The sequence below is a fragment of the Zeus faber genome (genome assembly GCF_960531495.2).
Source record: "Zeus faber genome assembly, chromosome: 1".
In the NCBI taxonomy this organism is placed as follows: Eukaryota; Metazoa; Chordata; class Actinopteri; order Zeiformes; family Zeidae; genus Zeus; species Zeus faber.
The window spans coordinates 61,456,364-61,473,197 of record NC_137193.1 but is presented as its reverse complement, the minus strand read 5'-3'; positions in this window follow the sequence as shown (position 1 = coordinate 61,473,197).

The window sequence follows — 16,834 nt, the reverse complement described above, 5'->3', positions numbered from 1 at the left end:
GTCAGTGTTTTTTTGTTTTGTTTTTTTGGGGGGGGGTTTTCCGCCAATGCCGTGCTCTTTTAAGCAAATGTTAATTTGATACAAACATCAGTATTTTATTATATGTTAAATCAAATGTGTGAAATTGGCTTTTTTTTTGTCATGTTTGTTCAATGTGAAAATGTCTAAGTTCATTCATACCAAGACAACATAAAGTTCCTAATAAAGTGGGGGAAAAAAAATCAATATGTTGTGAGACTTGTCCTTTTATAGTATAGATGTTGCACATCTGTAAAATGTTAAATCTTTCTCTCACGCTGAATTTAATTTAGGATTCAGAGTGGTTTTGGGTGGAAATACCTTTTAAATGACAGTATTATCTGTATAATGTGTTTCTCCACAACAACACTGGTTATCATTCATTATTTACATATATATAAATTGCACTCAGATCCAGAAGTGAAATGTTTTGGAAGGAACACGGGACCACAATGAAATTGAAAAGCCTGCGAAAATACAATATATATAAAAATAAAAAAACTCCGAAATTGTATGTGCTGTTGTTATTGCCAGCTCACAGTGGAAGGCAATTATTCAATATTGATCGGTAATGACACGAGCCTGCAACAAGGCTTTCATAAATGCATCAGAAAACACCAAATTGAGTGAGAGCTGTAATGACTCAGCTCCCCCAAACTACAGCATGGCGTCATCCCACTCCAAGGTAAACAACAACCCTATGAAAACAGTGTCATCAACAGTGTCTTATTGTCACTGATGGACAAGCAGATCGGCACTCACGTAATCTGCCTGTAGTACACTGGTTTAACAATTTACCTCAATATATCTGAGAAAAAATATTACAATTATTATAAAAAAAAAACATCAATGATGATCAATCTGCCAAATCCCCTACCATCATAAGTGGAATAAGGATATATATTGCGTGAAAAAGTATTTTAAAAGATGAATTTATTGATTTAATATTTATAAAATAATATTTGAAAATGTAAAATAAAAAAACAAATACGTATACTGTATACTGTCGAAATAAAACAAAAGTCAATTCAGCTGCAATTCTTTCGAGAACCTCTAGGGGTTCGCGGACCTCCGTTAGGGTGTCCTGGTGTGGTGTGGCTGCCTGCGTGTATGTAATAATAATCTTCCAAAATCAGAATCCAAACTCCCGGTACATTTTGAGATCCGAACGTCTTTATAGAAACGTCAACGTACATTTTGAGATCCTAAAGTCTTTGGAATAATAACAATGAAGTCAAAACTACACTACAGTGCATTGACTCTCGCTGGAGCAGCACCACCTAGCGGCCGCTAGCTGAACTGCAGCTCGATGCCCCTTGCACATGGCCCCAACACCCGGATGTTAAGGGCTCAGCCGCACGTCACGAGGTTTCCGAGAATCCCCGAGTGTCCGACGGTTCACAGCGCGACGCCCGCCGAGTCTCCGCAGCTAATCACGACCCGGCCCCACTGAAGTGCTGTGCCGGGGAGGAATTTATCACAGGGGGAAAAATAATAAAAAGACGAAAAAACAAACACAAAATAACCAAACGAACGTAAAAAACACAACAGGATTCGATGAAAACCGTGGATCCAGCGCGTTAACGCAGGTATTTACCGCATGTTCTTAGAATAATAAAAGTCGCTGTAATTGATTCCTAGCGTTTGATTAACGGAGCATTTTCGCACTTTTCTTCCATACTCGTGATATGTTAGGTTTCCCATGGCTACAGCACGGGGTATTTAGGGGTATATAAGGTTATTTAGGGATTTTTTTGGGGGGGGGGTATTTAAGGTTATTTAGGGATATTTAGGGCGTATAGCAATACATACTGCAGGTATGAGGCGCATTTCCCCTAACGACCATCACACAATGAGTGTTTTTAATGGCAGTTCTTTATATATATTTTTTCCCCAATAATCATAGTGGATGAGTGTATAGTTCCTGCAGACCCCCGCCCCCCCCCCCAGCACACGCGCGCGCACACACACACACACACACACACACACACACACACACACACACACACACACACACACACACACACCTAAGTCTCTGTTTGCATGAGGATATTGATGCATATTTGTGGGTCTAACGGTACTTTTCTGATGATGAAGATGATGATTATGAAATTGGTGTGGGGGTCCCTACTCTGATCCTTGAGATTTCTTTTTTTGGGAGGGGGGGGGGGTTTGACGCATCGCGCAGCCATGTGTTCGTGCTGCATTCGTGGGATAGACCCATCCTCTCGTTATGCAAGGGCTGCTCCCTCCTCCAGCACGACGGGAGAATAATTAACGCTGACTCGGGGCTTTTTGATGCATTTATCGGGCCAGTTCTGACCGAACCTTAATGTGATAACTGAACCATGCGAATCTGTGTCTGTGGAGCAGTTTCCCTCCTCTCCCTTATTCTCTCCCACCAGCCCCTCCCCCCTCCTCCTTTTCTTTATCTTTATTTTCTGCAGCCCCCTCCTCCTCCTCCTCCTCTCCTCCCATCCTTTCCTCCCACCTCCAAATGGGACACACCCCGGTCCTTCCAGCACTGTTTGGTCATGAATGTGGTTGGAGGGGGAGATCAGAGGAAGGAGGGATGAAGGGGTGGAGGGCCAGCAGGGAGATGGAAAGAAACTGGAAATGGCAGGAAAGGAGGGGAGATGAGGAGGAAAAGAGGGTGAGCAAATGCAGAAGGTGAGCGGAGGAGGAATCGGGGAAGGGGGCGGGAGAGAGTGCGGGAGACAGGAGTGCAGCGAGAGACATAGGGAGATTGTGGAAGAAAGATAGAGAGGAAGAGAGAGCTGGGGGGGGGGGGATCCTCTGTTTTTTAATTAAAGGAGCATGGAGGATGTAAATCTCTGCAAGAGGAAAGTTAGAGATGGTATAGAGCACTAGGTTCAGTCACTGAATCAGTCAGTCAGTCAGTGATCTGGTCAGCCAGTCAGATAAGAAGTCAGTCAGTAAGTGATCTCTTCAGTCAATCAGTCAGTTACTGTCATCAGTGAGAGCTCAGTCAGTCAGTGAGTTGGTCAGTGAGTGAGTCAGTCAGTCTGTAAGACAGTCAGTGAGTTGGTTGTCAGTCAGTATGGACTAGACTGAACCCATCAGCTGTGTTGATGTGGGGTGAATCTCTCTCTCTCTCTCTCTCTCTCTCTCTCTCTCTCTCTCTCTCTCTCTCTCTCTGAGTGATGCCTCTAAGTGCAGATCAGATCAGACAGGAAGTGGCTGACCCCATTTAGAGAGAGGATCCAGAATAGAGGCTGCCCCCTCTGCCAGCACACATCCTTTACATTCTGGACGTTCATCTGATTCGTGTCCAGACTGACTAACGCTTCACCACACAAATATAACTTCCGTGTGTGTGTGTGTGTGTGTAGTAGCTATCTACCTAGGCCTACCTACCTTCATACATACAGTACCTACCTACCTGCTTACCTCCATATAAAGCAACCTACCTAAGTACCTACATATCTTACTTACCTTACCTACCTAGTATCTACCTTCTTACCTACTGTGGTGGACAAAGGGGACTGGTCAAGCACTGGCTGCGGAGGACAGCACGGTTCCCTTTTCCTGCGGGAGCACCTCCCTGGGAGCTGAGGGGGGACAGAGAGGGGACAGCACGGCACCCCAATTTTTTTGGTTACATGTTTTTAAATAAGAAAAATGTATTTAGAAATAACAAATATTGTATAAACACATAATGAAACATAATAAAAGAGAATGTAGAGAAATAAACTGGTTTTATAAAGTTTATTTACCTTGGAGATCAGACGACTTGGACTAACGGAAGATGCTGGCGGAGGTGGAGGGTGGAGGAGATAGCCGGAGGAGGTTGGAGGAGTTCGTTTCGTGCTTTTTCGGTCGCTTTCGTTTGTTGCTACACTTTATTGCTGAACTTAATTGCTACAATTATTTTTTTTTCACTTCACTTTCCCTTAACTTAAAAAAAAATTGCAAATTCCATCACACGCACACCTCGCTCATGTTTTTCTATGATTTCATGCTTTAATTAAATCGATTTCGAAATCAAAGCATTAAATCTGCTTCTTCTTCTCAGCACTTACTTTCGTAGGACCCATGGTTAGAATTTTTTTTTGGGCAAAATAACTGCACAAAACGCACAAATCACGAGCACAAAACACAAAAGAGATGCTTCCACGGTCAGGTAACCACGTGAAGTGAACGAGTGAGACGTGGGATGCTGGCCGCATTCACTCACCACCCTAACTAGCGATGCGTACCTGAAGCCTGCTCCTCGTTACTCACATTTTTGCTCACAAATCAATACAAAAAAATGACGGCTCGTAACTCGGAGACTCGTATGTTACTGCACTCGTAAATCAAGGTACCACTGTATATATATTTGAGGAGTCTTATAATAATCAGGTTTAATAATCGTCCTCTTGGCGCAGGAGGAAAGGCGTTCCTCTACTGGGCTGCTCACGAGCCTGTACACCAATCTCCTCTGTAAGACAAACAAAACATTAAGAAAACTCCCTGCTTCAAGTCGGACCAATCAGCGCTGCGTGGGTGCTTATTGGGCAGATTCGAGGCAGCTTGGTGGCCGCGGGAAAAGAGAACCGTGCTGTCGTCCCCAGCCGGTGCTTGACCATGCCCCTTTGTCCGCCATACCTACCTACCTCCCTACTTACCTACCTATCTACAATACCTCCCAACCAACCTACCTTCATATGTACAGTACTTACCTACCTACTTATCTACATATCAAGCTACCTACCTAAGTACATACATATTAACCTAACTACCTACTTACCTATATAACTGCCTACTTACTTACTTACCTACATATCAAGCTACCTTCGTAAGTATCTACGTATCCACCTAGTTACCTACCTACCTAACTACTTACCTACATATCAAGCTACCTACCTAAGTACTTACATATCCAACTACCTACCTACCTACCTACTTACCTACCTACCTACTACCGACATATCAAGCTACCTACGTAAGTATCTACGTATTCACCTACCTACCTACTTACCTACCTACCTACCTACTTACCTACATATCAAGCTACCTACGTAAGTATCTATGTACTCACCTACCTACTTACTTACCTACCTAACTACTTATCTACATATCAAGCTACCTACCTAAGTACTTACATACCCACCTACCTACCTACATACCTACCTACCAATCAATACCTACATATCATGCTACCTACCTAAGTACATACATATCAACCTACTGTAACTACCTACTTAACTACCTACTTACCTATCTAACTACCTACTTACTTACCTACCTACTTACCTACATATCAAGCTACCTATATAAGTATCTACGTACCCACCTACCTACCTACCTACCTACCTACCTACCTACCTGCTTACTTACCTACCTACCTGCTTACTTACCTACCTACCTACCTACCTACTTACTTACCTATCTTCCCACTTACCTCCATATCAAGCTGCCTACCTAAGTACTTACATATCCACCTACCTACCTACGTACTTACCTACATATCAAGCTACCTACGTAAGTATCTACATATTCAGCTACCTACTTACTTACCTACCTAACTATTTTCCTACATATCAAGCTACCTACCTAAGTACTTACATATTCACCTACCTACCTACTTACTTAGCTACTTACTTACCTACCTACATATCAAGCTACCTACGTATGTATCTACGTATCCACCTACCCACCTACTTACCGACATACCTACTTACATACCTACCTACCAACTTACCTACAAAACTACCCACCTATCTACTTACTTACCTACATATTTATGTACCTAATAACCTAATTACCTACTTACCTACACATCAAGCTACCTACCTAAGTACCTACATATCCACCTAGCTAGCTACACATCAAGCTACCTACCCACCCACCCACCTACCTACCTACCCACCTACCTAACTACCTCCCTACTTACTTATCTACCTATCAAGCTACAACCCAAATTACCTACATATCCACCAATCTACCTACCCAACTCCCTACGTACTTACCAACCTATCCAACGACATGCCTACTTACTGACCTACTTACCTACCTATCCAACTACCTTCTTACCTACCTATCCGACTACCTACCTACTTACTGTATCTACCTACCTATCCAACTAACTACCTATCTACCTTCCTACCTACCTACCTACATATCTACCTACCTTCCTACTTACCTACCTATCAACCTCCCTACTTACATACCTACCTACCCAACTACCTACCTACCTACCTATCCATCTACCTACTTACCTACCAGCTACCTACCTATCTAACTACCAACAACATGCCTGCTTACCTACTTACCTACCTATCCGACTACCTACCTACTTATCGACCTACCTATCCAACTACCTACCTACCTACCGACCTATCTGTCTATCTACTTACCTACCAACCAACCTACCTATCTAACTACGTACTTACCTACCTTCCTACTTACCTACGTATCAACTTATCAACCTCCCTACTTACGTTGCTACCTATCTACTTATCTGCATAACAGGCTACCTACCAAAGTACCTACATATCCAGCTACCTACCTACTGACCTACCTACCTACTTACCTACATATCCAACTACCTACTTGCCTACCTATTCAACTTCTACTGTACAGCTATCTGTGCCTACACAGATAGCAGATAGGTAGAGTCAGAAATGACTCCTCAACTTTGTCCCAACACAGTGGGACACAGCCGTGTACAATAATGATGATTACTAAGAGACCTCAGTTCCTAACCTGATTTACACTGTTTGCCTTGAACGCCCAAATTGCTGCAGAACCCAGAACTCAGAAACACATTATTGCCCATATGTCAACAGCAATTTGTTTTGGGCAAGGAGGAAGATAGAAAAAGTAGAAAATACACTTTACAGAAAAGGAACAAGGTGCAAACAATAAAAAACAATAATTGCCGAAAAACAACAACAGAGTGCGTATTAAAGGATAGGTTGTGCACATCCACGGAATTAGAGGAAATCTTTTTCTGTTTGATTTCACATCTGATAAGGAAAACTAATACAGAACAGTGCACAGAAGAGCTTTACGTGTGGTCTGACTTCTACAATCAATGTGGAAAAATTCTGTTGAACCGTGTGGGATTTGACACCGAGGTGTGTAGAACTGGAAATCCCATTTCTCGTATTTTCCCAATTTCCAAAGTATATCCTGCTGCGTCTGTAAAGCCTCCATGGCTCTGGGTGGCTTTACGTGGATCAGGCCATGTATCTATCTATCTGTCTATCTGTCTGTCTGTCTGTCTGTCTGTCTATTCCTTCCTCTTAATCCGGTGGCGGTGAAAGTTCAGCAGCAGCTTAGCATCTCGCTCTCGTCCCATCGGCCCCAAAGGGATGTTTTGTTGTAGATTAGTGTCTCTCCATCTCCATCGTCATCCCTTCCCCCCTCCATCCCTCCCTTCCTCTCTCTCCCTCCCTCTCCTCTGCCCTTCAACTTGTTCTCTATTCTTCTTTTTCTCTCTTTTTCACTTCAGTCTTAGTCTCATTCCCACTTGTCTTTGCCTTGTTCTTTGTTCTCTGTTTTCACCCTCTTTACATCACTTTCTGTCTCTCTCCCTCTCTCTCTCTCTGTCTCTCTTTCTTTCTGTCTCTCTCCTGTCCCGTCCTGATGTTTTCGTTGGCTTGCAGCCACTCTCTTGGCAGCCACTCTCCTGGCAGTGGGTCGTCCATAGAGAGCCGGGAGGATTCACTCTTCACACAGGGCAAACGGAACAACACATTCAGTTGCCAGAACAGAAGAAGTAGCAACAGAAAGAGGAACAAAAACATCTTCAAGGTGAAGATGTGACTCCTCTGTAAACATGAGAATAGAATTTGGTATTATTTGGGATTTTTAGCAGTGGTTCGCCTGCGAAATGTGGAACAGAGAAGTAGCGAAGTGATGAGATTGATTTTACATCTTGATGAAAGCATACAATATGGTTTGTTCAATTAATCGATAGAAAGACATTCATCTCCTGTCAATATGGGATATGATTACAGAATATTTGGGGCGCTTTGCCAGTAGGGGGAGCTCCGAAAAACATTAAGGCTGGATCCTGCTTCTCCATCTGCACATCAGTCAGCATGCCCGGGCGTCGCTCGGAGACGTCGGCATGGCTGTGCATATTTTACTGACGACTAACTGACAAACGGACTTATATTGTGCAACATTACGTGTCCACTGGGGGGCAGTGTCGCGTTCGGTGAAACCACAAGGTACAGAAAGAAGAAATCCGTTCTTTTGTTTTTTCAAACTTTACCTGAAAACTTTAGACCCCCATTCAACCAACTCAACCACTCAGCTTGTTTAACGCGCAGGACTGCGGAAAGTGAGATTTGGGAGGTGTGACCTACGCTAACCCATAACCCCCCCTTCGTTGCGTCACGATAACCCATTCCATTTTAAAATGTTAGTTCGTTGTTAGCCAGCCAATCGTCGGTTGCTCAGTTAGTTAGTAACACCTGAATTCCATATGAAAGCATGTGGAGGAAGAGCGGGTTGGGGCATGGATCGGAACAGTCAGAACGGTCTACGAAGCTAAGAGAAACTACTATCACTTTACTGTATCGCCCAGCCCAACCTGGGTGAAGCGCTCTGTCCATGGAACCACCGATGAGGTGGGAAGGAAAACCTTGGTGCCATCACAGGGGGCGTACGGCTGCGGAAGCTCTCAGACAAAGAGAGGCGGGATCTTTCAGCACTTCCGATCCCAAAATCAATTCCTCGATTCCTCCTGTTTTATCGGGAGCCAATGAAGGGAGGCCTGGAAGAGGCGGATGTTATTATTTCCCTACCAAGGCCTGGTCAGCTCACCAGTAGAAAAAGCTTGCTGTGTATCTGAAAGTCTGCTTTGTTTGTTCTCCATCTCCCCAGAGTCAAGATGAAAGTAATCAGCGCCGCAGTCTTTAGCGTCCTGTTCTGCCTTGGTAAGCACCAACACAGTCAGCTGCTTGGGGTTGGGGAGGCCCAACGCCCACGCAAACCTCCTGCAAAGCACAATGTTTGGTTTAGCTAAACGATCCGCACAGAGGATTTCAAAATAAAAAAATTAAAAAATTAAAAAATTAAAATTAATCCACCCCATTGATATTGCGTTTTTATTTTTTTCATTTTTAATTTGCAAATTCATGAGGAACCTAAGTATGTTAAAGCCGCTCCTATCCTGAGGTTGTTTGTTTTGAGGTCGCGAAGGGCATTTCGATGTCAAACATCGTTGCGCTATTTGGGACGTTTTGTAATCCCTTCCCCACCGAGAACAAAGGAGGTCTTTTGCTGGAATTAGATGAAAAGAACGGGAAACATAATGCATTTCAAAATATACTTGTCGTTTTTGTTTTGCAGTCCTGTCAACTTCATCTAAAGGTAAGTTCTCATCTCTGGGTCTTTGTGATGCATGATTGGGCTGATTGACATTACTGAGGAAGGATTTGTATTTGAAGTCCCTGTAAAGTCAATTCAGTGATTTGTTTCTAAACACATTTTACATGTCAGAAAGTCATTGCTGAAAACATGTCAAAAGACTGAACAATGTCATACTGAATTGTGGAGTAAGACCGTTAAACTGTATCTCATCATTTTTGGGTTTGTATTTTTTGGGCGGGATTAAATTATGCCTGGATGACGTAGAGCGGTGATACCCCCCGCCCCCTAACACTATATAAGAGTAGAGCGCATGAGCGTCGGTGGTTCTCTCGCTTTATCGCCAGTCACTACAACCTACACTAGTTTGCTTTCTAGCTCTGGCGCCTTTGTCTTCGTCCCTGGATACTAGAATGTACATAACAGCTCCCTCGCCTTATTTACATTTCGTTACGTTCCTGGCCTGGTGGCTAGCTCGCTCCGTGCGAGCCCGTCCGGTCTTTGGAGTGGGCCTCCAAGTGGGGCTGTCCCCAGATGCACAAAGAGCCGGAACAGAGTGTCCAGGAGTGCACGGGGCTGGAGCACAGCCCCGCTCCCCTGGAGCACAGGGAGCAGGGGGAGCCACCACGTCACCCGCAGCAAATATCCCATTTTCTCATGTTCTATTTGTAACTTCAGAACAAAATCCAAACAACGAAAAACAGCCCGTTATTGGTTTTCTGATATTGAATTAGTTTATCTCTGTATTGGATGAGTGGCATTTGACACTTGAGAGAGGCTGCACCTCTCCCACAATTGGCTGTGGTTTCAGTGTCTTCAGCGGTCACGCCTCCAGCGTTTTCAGAGGAAGAGGGAACTGCCTTATTTTCCACGATTTTGAAACCTAATTTTATATACTTGGCGACATATTTAATCATTCAAATTTGGCTGGGTGCTTAATAACATATTTTCCTGTGGTCTGAACAACTCAGAACACATAATTTGTTTTTGCTTTACAGAGACTTTATTTATTTATCGCCCCTCCTTGAATGGAAACTAGTGTAAAAGTGCTATTGAGCAAGGCATGCCGGCAACACTCCATCGGTACACTAATTTCTTTCTGGCTCCTACAGTCAAACAAGAGACCAAGACGGCGTTCTTCGGTGAGAACATTTACATCGACGTCCCTCCTCAGAACGGAGAGGTCGTGTTCAGGCCCAGGTCCAACGCCTCGGAGGCAGTCCTTCTGCGGAGCGGCCGCGTGGTCAGTACCCGGGGGCAGCTCAACGCCCTGGGCCACCTGGTGCTAGAGGACGTGAAGGAGGAGGACGAAGGCATCTACGTCATTAGGAACACCGGCGAGCCGGCGGACGCCTCCTATCTCGTCCTCAACGTCAGGGGTAAGGACAGTAAGGCAGAGACATGGAAAGATGCCAGGACTCACCCAGTTTTGAAGGCTCTGTGACGATCAAAATGCTGAGATCAAAATCACATACGATGTGTTACATACTACACGTGTACTATTGCTCAGCTTGCTTGGGCACATGAGAACCATGACTTTTCAGACATACTATCTCATCATGTAACGACCATCAGCCACACTGCAAGACATTTCTGATAATGCCTTTGTTGGACCAGAACTCCATAGATCGGCAGCTCTACAGCAATCGACCCAAGACAGTGAACCGTTGTTCCTGATTCCTTATTCAGCATGACACGTTTTTGTCTGGGGATGGCTAATGACGGCTAGAACGGACACAGCGTGGTGAGGCCTTTACAGAGGACTTTGATGATGTGATCTGCAGCGAGAAACTGAGACACTTTTTAGAGGTCGTCTTGGTGAGATTCACAGCTAGTTTGTAACAAGTTATTCAGACCCCTGTTTCAGAATTAGTCATTTGAAGCGGCGAAAATGTTACTGATACAGTTAACATTTGTTTTATTTATGTTGCATTGCATTTAGCAGACGCTTTTATCCAAAGCGACTTACAATTATTCAAAGACCGACGGACGCAGCCATCAGGAGCAACTAGGGGTTAAGTGTCTTGCTCAAGGACACTACAGCATGCTAGAAGGACGAGCCTGGGATCAAACCAGCAACCTTTAGATTACTAGACAACCAGCTCTACCTCCTGAGGAAGACTACTGCTGTACTGTACACTGTAGATAGAACTTTACTTACTTACCTACTTCACCTCAAACAACCCTTAGTATCAGTGAAGGGAAAGACTTTAAGACCAACTGAAGACATCGGAATGTAATTAGCAGTAGGAGCCATTAAAATAATTAACGCTGAAGACGGAAGGAGCAGTTCCTGTCGCTGAGGCCACAGTCAAATGGACTTAATGATCTCATTCCTCCCAGGCACAGGCCGCTGTAGGGACGTCAGATTAGGAAATCTAATTCCAACCGTTTCCTCCCCCAGACTGCACCCTGGAGACGGTGGTGAAGTACGGCGACACGTACCACTTCCCCCTCAGCAACATCCAGGGCCCCATCACGCTGGAGTTCAGGTGACTACAACAGGACCAGTACAGTGTCACTTAATGTATCTCAAGTGGAGTGAATTGGACCATCACTTTATCTTCATTCTGACCGGGCTCACCCGATTTGAAGGCCATTGCAATAAAACCCCCATAGTTCGAGGAACCTGAAGTGCTTCCCCAAACCCAAAAGTTATCATCCATGAGATCAGATGAAGACAAGGCGACCCACTACTTTACTCTGCGATATCTCTGTCACTTTTTGAGCTCATGAAAATAATAAAGCCACCGATAGAAAGCTGAGGGTCTTGTCAGCCCCTCGATTTATTGAAGTGACTATCATGGAGGAAAGGTCGAGAATGAATAACCTGAAGTGACCAAGCCTCTTCTCTTTCATTTTTTGCTTTTCTCCGTTGAAAAGTGTCTGTGACATTCTGATATCTTGTCCAACCAGCCTTCCCTACACACAGATTATCATCAAGTCTCATCAAAACTGTTTGCCTCAACAGTCAAGCCAATTTGGGGGCCATTTTGAAAAATGGCTGCCACGGCCATCAGGGGTCAGATTTGCAATGCCTCCATGTCGATATCTTTTCAGGACATATATAAAAGATATAGATATGAAGGCGCCGCAAATTTGACTACTGAGGGAAATTCTTTCATTTGCTTCCAAATTGGCTTGAATATTGAATTTACATAGATGTATAGGCTATATATAGCTACGGTATATACGGCCAAAATAAAGGCTATCCAGGATATGCTTTCTGTATATAGACGTGACATCTGATACAAATCTTGACGCTTTAATGCAAATTGTCCAATTGTTCTGGATGTTTCACTCTTCTGTTGCTGCAGGTCCCGGCCCAACCCAATCCAGCTGAACGGCTCCCATCTCCTGCTGGGCTCCGAGCCTCCTGCCGTGGTTCTGTTCAGCCCGTCAGTGCCGCCACCAGAGGAGTATGCAGCTCGGCTGCGTGTTTTCGACAAACGAGTGGTTCTGCACGGAGTCACCATGAGCGACGAGGGAAGCTTCACCGTGAAGGACAGAGACGGGAAAGTGCGAGGGAGGAACTGTCTGAACATCATCAGTGAGCACTGATATGTCTATCTATCTATCTGTCTATCTTTCCATCTATCTATCTATCTATCTATCTATCTGTCTATCTTTCCATCTATCTATCTATCTATCTATCTATCTATCTATCTATCTATCTATCTATCTGTCTATCTTTCCATCTATCTATCTATCTATCTATCTATCTATCTATCTATCTATCTATCTGTCTGTCTGTCTATCTATCTATCTACTGTATGTATCTCTGTCTGTCTATATCTATACAGGTATCTATCTATCTATCTATCTCTGTCTGTCTGTCTCTCTATCTATCTGTCCATCTATCTCTCCATCCATGCAGAACACCAGGACTTCTTCCACCTGGAGAATGGCAAAACCCTGAGGATCAACCTGCACCAGAACCACTCCAGGGTGAGCGTGGTCTACACCCCGCACTCAGACCGCCAGCCCCGGCCGGTGCTGGACCAAGGGGTCCTGGTGCTGCCGCCGGACCCTGTGCTATACGGCCGTCTCAGCGTGGACGGCTCGCACCTTGTTCTGAGGAAGGTCCGCATGGCCGACGGTGGGGAATTCAGAGTGACCGACCTGGCCGGGTTCCCGGTCGCCGACATCGACATCCAAGTGAAAGGTGAAAAAAAACACTCCTAAAGACACACGTAAAGACATAAAGACATGTAAAAACAATCTCAAAGACACACGTAAAAACAATTTCAAAGACACACATGAAGACATAAAGACACACGTAAAAACACTCTTAAAGACACACGTAAAGACATAAAGACACATGTAAAAACACACTTAAAGACACACGTAAAGATATAAAGACAAACATAAAAACACTCTTAAAGACACAAGTAAAGACATAAAGACACGTAAAAACGCTCCTAAAGACACGTAAAGACATAAAGACACACATAAAAACACCCCTAACGACATGTAAAAACATAAAGACACATGTAAAAACACTCTTAAAGACACACATAAAGACATAAAGACACACGTGAAAACACTCTTAAAGACACACATAAAGACATAAAGACACAAAAAACGACACTCTTAAAGACACACATAAACACATAGACACACATAAAAACACTCTTAAAGACACACATAAAGACATAAAGACACACATAAAAACATTCTTTAAGACACACATAAAGACATAAAGACACACATAAAAACACTCTAAAAGACACATATAAAGACATAAAGACACACATAAAAACACCCCTAACGACATGTAAAAACATAAAGACACATGTAAAAACACTCTTAAAGACACACATAAAGACATAAAGACACACGTGAAAACACTCTTAAAGACACACATAAAGACATAAAGACACAAAAAACGACACTCTTAAAGACACACATAAACACATAGACACACATAAAAACACTCTTAAAGACACACATAAAGACATAAAGACACACATAAAAACATTCTTTAAGACACACATAAAGACATAAAGACACACATAAAAACACTCTAAAAGACACATATAAAGACATATAGACACACGTAAAAACACTCTTAAAGACACATAAAGACACACGTAACGACACTCTTAAAGACACGTAAAGACATAAGACACACATAAAAACACTCTTAAAGACACACATAAAGACATAAAGACAAACATAAAAACACTCTTTAAGATTCAAGATTCAAGATTTTTATTTGTCACATACATATACATACTTCCATACATATATGCAGTGAAATGTAATGCAACGCACCCGGTGATAGCACACAATAAGTCCTAGGAAAAAGTACAAAAATAAAATAAAATAAAAAGTAGAAAATTCCTTTCTAATAGACCGACTAACTGACTCCTAAAACGTAATACAGTAAGTGGAATACTTATAGAATAAGATAAAAAATATATAGAATAAAATACAATAAAAAATAAATTGAAATAAAATGGAATAGGTAGAAGGAATTTGCCTATGTATATACAGATATGTGCATTTAAAGTGGCATGTGAATTAAAGTGGCATGTGAATGTGAATAGTGTGAGGTAGTGTTTGGGATAATACAGCACAGTATACAACAGTACGGCGCAGCAATACGGCATCACGAACAACCCTGAACAGTGATACAGTATGCGGTACAGTATGCTACATACAGTACAGTAGGTAGTGGAGCCTAGTCCATGGCTCAGTTAGGACCCCTGGTGAGGTCAGCATTGACAGTTCTAATGGCTTGAGGGAAGAAACTCTGTCTCAGTCTCTCTGTTCTCGCTGCGTGACTGCGGAGGCACTTGCCTGACCGCAGCAGCTGAAACAGTCCGTTGTTGGGGTGATGAGGATCCTTCATGATCCTACGGGCTCTGCTACTACACCTCCTGGTGTATAACTCCTGCAAGGGGGGGAGGGTAGTTCCAGTGGTACGTTCAGCTGAACGCACCACCCTCTGCAGGGCCCGCCTGTCCTGGGCAGTACAGTTCCCAAACCAGGCAGTAATGTTGCCTGTCAGGATGCTCTCTACTGCTCCAGAGTAGAAGGACTTGAGGAACCTCACCGAGACCCGGAATTTCCTCAGCTGCCTGAGGTGGTAGAGACGCTGCCTCGCCTTTCTCACCAGAGTGTCTGTATGAACAGTCCATGTTAAGTCCTCTGTGATGTGGACTCCCAGATATCTGAAGCTGCTCACCCTATCGACAGAAGTCCCATTAATCCACAAGGGCGCGTGCGTCCTCGATTGTGATCCACGCCTAAAGACCACAATCAGCTCCTTGGTTTTGCTGACGTTCAGGTGGAGGCTGTTGTCCTGGCACCAGAGTGACAGGTCAGCCACCTCCTCGCGGTAGGCCTTCTCATCGCAGTCGGTGATCAGGCCCACGACCACGGTGTCGTCAGCAAACTTGATGATGGTGTTGGAGCTGGACCTGGCCACACAGTCATGTGTGTACAGGGAGTACAGTAGGGGGCTGAGGACGCAGCCCTGGGGGGATCCTGTGTTCAGGGTGAGGGAGCTTGACATGTACTTCCCCACCTTGACCACCTGGGGGCGGCCTGTGAGGAAGTCCAGGATCCAGGTGCACAGCGGAGCATTCAATCCTAGCTCCATCAACTTGACAGCCAGTCTGGTGGGAACTATGGTGTTGAAAGCTGAACTATAATCAATGAACAGCATTCTCACATAGGCCCCCTTCTGGCCATCCAGGTGCGTGAGCGTGGTGTGCAGTACCTGGGAGACCGCGTCATCCGTGGATCTGTTCTGCCGGTACGCGAACTGCAACGGGTCCAAGGTGCGGGGGAGGGAGGCGCAGATGTAATCCTTAATCAGCCTCTCGAAACACTTCATGACCACCGAGGTGAGGGCCACCGGACGGTAGTCATTCAGGCAGGTTGGAGAGGTGATCTTCGGGACAGGAACGACGGTGGACCTCTTGAAACAGGATGGGACCACTGATTCAGCCAGGGAGATGTTGAATATTGTGGTGAACACCGGAGCTAGCTGGTTAGCACAGGTCTTCAGTACTCGTCCAGATATGCCGTCTGGGCCCGCAGCTTTCCTGGTGTTCACCCGCATCAAAGCCCTCCTGACCTCGTGCACGGACACTGAGAGTGCGCGCTCATCCCCAGCGGTGTAACTCCAATTAGCCGGCGAGCTAGCGGTGCTGCTGCCAGACTCGAACCGCGCATAAAGGAGTTCAGTTGGTTGGCCAGGGAGGCGTCCACACTCGTGGCTGGGGAGGAGCTGCTCTTGTAGTTAGTTATTGTTCGCAGCCCCTCCCACAAGCGTCTGGTGTCCCCCCGCTCCATCTGCAGCTCCACGGTGTCTCTGTACGTCCGTTTGGCGTCCTTCACTGCCCTCCGCAGATTGTACGACGCCGCTTTGTAATTGTCCATGTTACCAGATACAAGTCCGTCGTTGTAAGCGGCCGTGCGCGCATTCAGAGCGCAGCGGATGGATTTATCAACCCATGGTTTCTGGTTTGGA